Source organism: Herpailurus yagouaroundi, unplaced genomic scaffold (assembly GCF_014898765.1).
Source record: "Herpailurus yagouaroundi ecotype Mexico unplaced genomic scaffold, PumYag 29, whole genome shotgun sequence".
Classification (NCBI taxonomy): Eukaryota; Metazoa; Chordata; class Mammalia; order Carnivora; family Felidae; genus Herpailurus; species Herpailurus yagouaroundi.
In genome coordinates, this window is record NW_024412377.1 from 98,399,279 (window position 1) to 98,407,959 (window position 8,681).

General features: G+C 39.1%; 1 protein-coding gene across 3 annotated transcripts in view; it reads left to right on the forward strand.

Annotated features, from left to right (window-relative positions):
• Positions 1-8,681, forward strand: part of WDR41 (WD repeat domain 41) — a 190,987-nt gene that overhangs the window by 59,776 nt on the left and 122,530 nt on the right. The gene's annotated exons all lie outside the window — the stretch shown is intronic.

The following is an 8,681-nucleotide window of genomic DNA, read 5'->3' on the forward strand; positions in this document are numbered from 1 at the left end:
CTTCCTTCCTTCCTTCCTTCCTTCCTTCCTTCCTTCCTTCCTTCCTTTTGTGTCTGCTATGAGGTAAAGGAATTTTCTCTTCTACCATTAAAATCTTTACCAAAATGATTCAACAGGTAATATGGAAGGATGCTTAAATGCCAAAAGGATAGCATTTGCTGTTTTTTTATATATCTTCTTCACAAATGTATAAATTAAAGAACCATATATATTCAAATATATTTTATAGGTCTCTAATTTATTGTAATGTTCTTTACAATATTCATTGTAAAGTTCTTTCCTGTTTCTCACTATATCAAATCTGGTATAGGTGTCAAAGCTTATTCTTTGACTCCTTTTCTTTTAGAAATTACAGATATTTCTTTCCCAAACTAGAGTGGTATAATGTGGGGAAAAACTATGTTCATTATACTAGATATTATGCCAAAATACATACCAAATACATTGATAAAGAAGGTTCAATGTAATAGAATCATTTATATATACTAGTAGGAAATAAGTTATCTTTTTTTTTTTTAATTTCATAATGCATTTTAGGCTGTTCTCCATGGATAGAGGCTATTATGGAATGTGATTTTTGTAATTAAAAAATTCCTCATTTCCAGTTGGGCATAATTTTATCTTTAGTCTCTGGAGATTAAGAAGTATCATTAACTGTATGTGCCCTTTGTGTTTAGAAAAGTTGAAGATAAGAAATTGGCCTTTCTCATTTAAATTGTAACAAGAAGAAAAATACAGGAATGTGTTATGCAAAGAAGTGTTGAGTTGTATGGGAAATTGTGTTTTAAGACCTACTGTAGATCTATGTCGGTATCTGTGAAAGAGAGGATAATTAGTGCCTGCACTCTCAGTCATATCAGACTAAAGGTAATGGGGTGTAAGAAATGGTTCATTAGGCTCTCTGAAGTACTTTTACTGTGGCCATACTATTTATACCAGCAGAAAAAATTCAGTCTTTAAAATCAAGTCAAAGCATTAGCCTTAGATTCTTCAATATGAGAAATAACATTGAGTAATGATCCCTTAAAGTCAAATGAAAAAATGTACATAAAAAACCTACACAGTGTTTATTGGCTTATATGTCACCCACATTGAATAGTTAGAACGTCTGACCTCCTCTCTTTTTGACTGCTGGCTCCACACCTGATGTGTCTCTAGGAGTTTGGGGTGAAGAAAGAGGTGAAGTCAGAAATCAGTTAGCTAATAAACACAATCAGTGTATAGGAATTTTAATTGAAAAGGAACTTTATTATAAAATGTCTCCTTACTTGAGGTGAGAGGGGGAGTATAGATGAGGGAAGCAGGCAATAATGAGGCCTCCATTCTCAGTCTTACAAAAATTGCCTGTGGTGGTAGATAGGAAAATTAGGTTAATTAATAGAGGTTATAACTATCTTTCCACAAACTCATTCAAATGTTGCTCAAAGAGGTGTTGAGACTGGGGCTCCTGGGTGGCTCAGTTGGTTGGGCGTTTCACTCTTGATTATGGCTCGGGTCATGATCTCACTGTGAGTTTGAGTCCTGCATCTGGCCTGCTTGGGATTCTCTGTCTCACATTTTCTCTACCCCTCCCTCATTTACTCTCTCTCTCTCAAATATAAATAAATAAATTAAAAAAAGAGAGGTATGGGGCGCCTGGGTGGCTCAGTTGGTTAAGCGACTGACTTCGGCTCAGGTCATGATCTCACAGTCTGTGAGTTCAAGCCCCGCATTGGGCTCTGTGCTGACAGCTCAGAGTCTGGAGCCTACTTCGGATTCTGTGTCTCCCCCTCTCTCTGCCCCTCCCTTATTCATGCTCTGTGTGTCTCTGTCCCTCAGTAATAAATAAATGTTAAAAAAAAAAAAGTATTGAGGTTGAGGTATAGGAAAGGGGAAGGATAGTGTGTTTGATGTTGCCTGGACCATATCTAGTTCTGATGAAAATGTCTCAAATCAGTCTCTTTAATCTTACCCCTCTCCACTCCCCAGCCATCCTTCCTACTTCCTAAAACACTGCTGAAATGCACTTCTGAGTTTTGGAGTCAGTGCTGGGCAGGGATTAGTTGGAAATTCTGTGCCTGCTTATAGACCAGTTTCCCAGCTTATAGGAAGGAGGCCCCATGAAAAGTTGGTATGGCAGAGATCTATCACGTTAGTAATTTGGGATAAGTTGCATGTTTAATTCTTCTGTGAGTCTCTTTTTGCAAGTTTAGAATTAGGGGTAAAGTTGAATAATCTGTAATAGTTGAATGGTGTCTATGATATTCAGGTAAAGTTCTGAAAAACTCATCAGATGGGGAGAATCTTGGAGTAGATGACGACACGTACTTGACTTGTGCCTGGTTTAGTCTTAATATTCCATGAGTTTCTGGACCACCTAAACCTTGCAGGTAGCTAAGCAAAAGTTGTGGAAACAACTCTATCCTTGATAGGAAGGGACCTCTGATTTTAAGTTCTTTGAGGACATTGACATCAACACAGTGGTTCTGTGGCACAAAGTACAATTGTTAGTAAGTGCTTTTTTAGTTTAATTGGTATGACAGGACAGAAAGACTAGTAGACAGGAAAAAAAAGCACAGGAAATACACAGGAACTGCTCGCTCCTTTGTGCAATAAAGGGACCATGTTTTCTATATCATTTTTGGGGCTGAATTAATATAAATCAAGAGATACACAGTGAAAATCAAATATTGCTACGGAAAAAAATTGTCAGCAGGTATTTTGGTCAAATAAATGTCAAGAAACTAGCTTGAGGGATTTTAAAAATGAAATTGGCTGCTTTGGGAAACTTTGCCTTCCCTCAAGTAAATGTTTCTGAAAGGGTAAAATTTCAGAATAGCAAGAGAAGATGTTTCTTGATAGGCAAAGTTTTCAGTACTTTTGAGGACTGATTTCTTATTTACTCACAAGACTGGTCTTCATTTACTGTCAAACTGGATCAGGAAATTTGGAAATGGCTAGGTAGAAATTGTCACTAGGAAATGCTTATAATTACTCAATGCTCTTTATCAGATATTAGGAGTTCTAAATTGGATTTAAAATCCTCGATCCAAAGGACCATGAAGTGACAACATGAAACAAGACAATAAAACCCTCTTGAACTAAACCCTCCTGAATTAAAACATTTTTTTTAATGTTTATTTATTTTTGAGAGAGAGAGACAGAGTGCGAGCAGGGGAGGGGCAGAGAGAGAGAGGGAGACAAAGAATCTGAAGCAGGCTCTAGGCTCCAAGCTGTTAGCACAGAGCCTGATGCAGGGCTCAAACTAATGAACCATGAGATCATGACGTGAGCCGAGGTCAGATGCTTAATAGACTGAGCCATGCAGGAGCCCCTTGAACTAACATTTTATTATTATTATTATTTTAAATTTTTGTTATATGTAATTTATTGTCAAATTGGTTTCCATACAACACCCAGTGCTCATCCCAACAGGTGCCCTCCTCAATGCCCATCACCCATTTCCCCCTCTCCCCCAGCCCCCATCAACCCTCACTTTGTTCTCAGTATTTAAGAGCCTCTTATGGTTTGCCTCCTTCCCTCTCTAACTTTTTTTTCCCCCTTCCCCTGCCCCCTGGTCTTCTGTTAAGTTTCTCAGGATCCACATATGAGTGAAAACATATGGTATCGGTCTTTCTCTGCCTGACTTATTTCACTTAGGATAACACTCTCCAGTTCCATCCGTGTTGTTACAAAAGGCCATATTTCATTCTTTCTCATTGCCAAGTAGTATTCCATTGTATATATAAACCTCATCTTCTTTATCCATTCATCAGTTGATGGACATTTAGGCTCTTTCCATAATTTGGCTATTGTTGAAAATGTTGCTGTAAACATTGGGGTACAAGTGCCTGTATGCATCAGTACTCCTGTATCCCTTGGGTAAATTCTTAACAGTGTTATTGCTGGGTCCTAGGGTAGATCTATTTTTAATTTCTTGAGGAACCTCCACACTGTTTTCCAGAGCGGCTGCATCGGTTTGCATTCCCACCAACAGTGCAAGACGGTTCTCATTTCTCCACATCCTCTCCAGCATCTATAGTCTCCTGATTTGTTCATTTTAGCCACTCTGGCGTGAGGTGGTATTTCAGTGTGGTTTGATTTGTATTTCCCTGATGAGGAGTGACGTTGAGCATCTTTTCATGTGCCTGTTGGCCATCTGGATGTCTTCTTTAGAGAAGTGTCTATTCATGTCTCCTGGGCATGTCTTCTGCCCATTTCTTCACTGGATTATTTGTTTTTTGGGTGTGAAGTTTGGTGAGTTCTTTATAGATTTTGGTTATTAGCCCTTTATCTGATATGTCATTTGCAAATATCTTTTCCCATTCCATTGGTTGCCTTTTAGTTTTGTTGATTGTTTCCTTTGCAGTGCAGAGGCTTTTTGTCTTGGTGAGGTACCTATAGTCCATTTCTGCTTTTAATTCCCTTGCCTTTGGAGTTGTGTTGAGTAAGAAATTGCTGCAGCTGATCAAAGAGGTTGTTTCTTGCTTTCTCTTCTAGGTTTTTGATGGCTTCCTGTCTCACATTTAGGTCCTTCATCCATTTTGAGTTTATTTTTGTGAATGCTGTAAGAAAGTGATCTACTTTCATTCTTCCTCATGTTGCTGTCCAGTTCTCCCAGCACCATTTGTTAAAGAGACTGTCTTTTTTCCATTGGATATTCTTTCCTGCTTTGTCAAAGATTAGTTGGCCGTACGTTTGTGGGTCTAGTTCTGGGGTTTCTATTCTATTCCATTGGTCTATGTGTCTGTTTTTGTGCCAATACCATGCTGTCTTAATGATTACAGCTTCGTAGTAGAGGCTAAAGTCTGGGATTGTGATGCCTCCCGCTTTGGTCTTCTTCAATATTACTTTGGTTATTCGGGGTCTTTTGTGGTTCCATACAAATTTTAGGATTGCTTGTTCTAGCTTTGAGAAGAATGCTGGTGCTATTTTGATTGGGATTGCATTGAATGTGTAGATTGCTTTCGGTAGTATTGACATTTTAACCATATTTATTCTTCCAGTCCATGAGCATGGAATATTTTTCCATTTCTTTGTATCTTCTTCAATTTCCTTCATAAGCTTTCTATAGTTTTCAGCATACAGATCTTTTACATCTTTGGTTAGGTTTATTCCTAGGTATTTTATGATACTTGGTTCAATTGTGAATGGGATCAGTTTCTTTATTTTTGTTCCTGTTGCTTCATTATTAGTGTATAAAAATGCAACTGATTTCTGTATATTAATTTTGTATCCTACGATTTTGCTGAATTCATGTATCAGTTCTAGAAGACTTTTGGTGGAATCTATCGGGTTTTCCATGTATAGTACTGTGTCATCTGCAAAAAATGAAAGCTTGACTTCATCTTTGTCAATTTTTGATGCCTTTGATTTCCTTTTGTTGTCTGATTGCTGATGCTAGAACTTCCAGCACTATGTTAAACAACAGCGGTGAGAGTGGGCATCCCTGTCGTGTTCCTGATCTCAGGGAAAAAGCTCTCAGTTTTTCCCCGTTGAGGATGATGTTAGCTGTGGGCTTTTCATAAATGGCTTTTATGATCTTTAAGTATGTTCCTTCTATCCCGACTTTCTCAAGGGTTTTTATTAAGAAAGGGTGCTGGATTTTGTCAAAGGCCTTTTCTGCATCGATTGACAGGATCATATGGTTCTTCTCTTTTTTTTTGTTAATGTGATGTATCACGTTGATTGATTTGCGAATGTTGAACCAGCCCTGCATCCCAGGAATGAATCCCACTTGATCATGGTGAACAATTCTTTTTATATGCCGTTGAATTCGATTTGCTAGTATCTTATTGAGAATTTTTTCATCCATATTCATCAGGGATATTGGCCTGTAGTTCTCTTTTTTTACTGGGTCTCTGTCTGGTTTAGGAATCAAAGTAATACTGGCTTCATAGAATGAGTCTGGAAGTTTTCCTTCCCTTTCTATTTCTTGGAATAGCTTGAGAAGGATAGGTATTATCTCTGCTTGAAACGTCTGGTAGAACTCCCCTGGGAAGCCATCTGGTCCTGGACTCTTATTTGTTGGGAGATTTTTGATAACCGATTCAATTTCTTCGCTGGTGATGGGTCTGTTCAAGCTTTCTATTTCCTCCTGATTGAGTTTTGGAAGAGTGTGGGTGTTCAGGAATTTGTCCATTTCTTCCAGGTTGTCCAATTTGTTGCCATATAATTTTTCATAGTATTCCCTGATAATTGTTTGTATCTCTGAGGGATTGGTTGTAATCATTCCATTTTCATTCATGATTTTATCTATTTGGGTCATCTCCCGTTTCTTTTTGAGAAGCCTGGCTAGAGGTTTGTCAATTTTGTTTATTTTTTCAAAAAACCAACGCTTGGTTTCGTTGATCTGCTCTACAGTTTTTTTAGATTCTATATTGTTTATTTCTGCTCTGATCTTTATTATTTCTCTTCTTCTGCTGGGTTTAGGCTGCCTTTGCTGTTCTGCTTCTATTTCCTTTAGGTGTGCTGTTAGATTTTGTATTTGGGATTTTTCTTGTTTCTTGAGATAGGCCTGGATTGCAATGTATTTTCCTCTCAGGACTGCCTTCGCTGTGTCCCAAAGCGTTTGGATTGTTGTATTTTCATTTTCGTTTGTTTCCATATATTTTTTAATTTCTTCTCGAATTGCCTGGTTGACCCACTCATTCGTTAGTAGGGTGTTCTTTAACCTCCATGCTTTGGGAGGTTTTCCAGACTTTTTTCTGTGGTTGATTTCAAGCTTCATAGCATTGTGGTCTGAAAGTATGCATGGTATGATTTCAATTCTTGTAAACTTATGAAGGGCTGTTTTGTGACCCAGTATATGATCTATCTTGGAGAATGTTCCATGTGCACTCGAGAAGAAAGTATATTCTCTTGCTTTGGGATGCAGAGTTCTAAATATATCTGTCAAGTCCATCTGATCCAATGTCTCATTCAGGGCCCTTGTTTCTTTATTGACCGTGTGTCTAGATGATCTATCCATTTCTGTAAGTGGGGTGTTAAAGTCCCCTGCAATGACCACATTCTTATCAATAAGGTTGCTTGTGTTTATGAGTAATTGTTTTATATATTTTGGCGCTCCGGTATTCGGCGCATAGACATTTATAATTGTTAGCTCTTCCTGATGGATAGACCCTGTCACTATTATATAATGTCCTTCTTCATCTCTTGTTACAGCCTTTAATTTAAAGTCTAGTTTGTCTGATATAAGTATGGCTACTCCAGCTTTCTTTTGGCTTCCAGTAGCATGATAAATAGTTCTCCATCCCCTCACTCTCAATCTGAAGGTGTCCTCAGGTCTAAAATGAGTCTCTTGTAGACAGCAAATAGATGGGTCTTGTTTTTTTATCCATTCTGATACCCTATGTCTTTTGGTTGGCGCATTTAATCCATTTACATTCAGTGTTATTATAGAAAGATATGGGTTTAGAGTCATTGTGATGTCTGTATGTTTTATGCTTGTAGTGATGTCTCTGGTACTTTGTCTCACAGGGTCCCCCTTAGGATCTCTTGTAGGGCTGGTTTAGTGGTGACAAATTCCTTCAGTTTTTGTTTGTTTGGGAAGACCTTTATCTCTCCTTCTATTCTAAATGAGAGGCTTGCTGGATAAAGGATTCTCGGCTGCATATTTTTTCTGTCTAGCACACTGAAAATCTCGTGCCAATTCTTTCTGGCCTGCCAAGTTTCAAAAGAGAGATCAGTCACGAGTCTTATAGGTCTCCCTTTATATGTGAGGGCACGTTTACCCCTTGCTGCTTTCAGAATTTTCTCTTTATCCTTGTATTTTGCCAGTTTCACTATGATATGTCGTGCAGAAGATCGATTCAAGTTACGTCTGAAGGGAGTTCTCTGTGCCTCTTGGATTTCAATGCCTTTTTCCTTCCCCAGTTCAGGGAAGTTCTCAGCTATGATTTCTTCAAGTACCCCTTCAGCACCATTCCCTCTCTCTTCCTCCTCTGGGATACCAATTATGCGTATATTATTTCTTTTTAGTGTATCACTTAGTTCTCTAATTTTCCCCTCATACTCCTGGATTTTTTTATCTCTCTTTTTCTCAGCTTCCTCTTTTTCCATAACTTTATCTTCTAGTTCACCTATTCTCTCCTCTGCCTCTTCAATCCGAGCTGTGGTGGTTTCCATTTTGTTATGCATTTCATTTAAAGCGTTTTTCAGCTCCTCGTGACTGTTCCTTAGTCCCTTGATCTTTGTAGCAAGAGATTCTCTGCTGTCAGCTATACTGTTTTCAAGCCCAGCGATTAATTTTATGACTATTATTCTAAATTCACTTTCTGTTATATTATTTAAGTCCTTTTTGATCAGCTCATTAGCTGTTGTTTTTTCCTGGAGATTCTTCTGAGGGGAATTCTTCCGCTTGGTCATTTTGGATAGTCCCTGGCGTGGTGAAGACCTGCAGGGCACTTCCCCTGTGCTGTGGTGTATAACTGGAGTTGGTGGGAGGAGCCGCAGTCAGACCTGATGTCTGCCCCCAGCCCACCGCTGGGGCCACAGTCAGACTGGTGCGTGCCTTCTCTTCCCCTCTCCTAGGGGCGGGATTCACTGTGGGGTGGGGTGGCCTGTCTGGGCTACTTGCACACTGCCAGGCTTGTGATGCTGGGGATCTGGCGTCTTAGCTGGGGTGGGTAGGCAAGGTGCACAGGGGCAGGAGGGGCAGGCTTAGCTTGCTTCTCCTTAGGTGATCCACTTCAGGAGGGGCC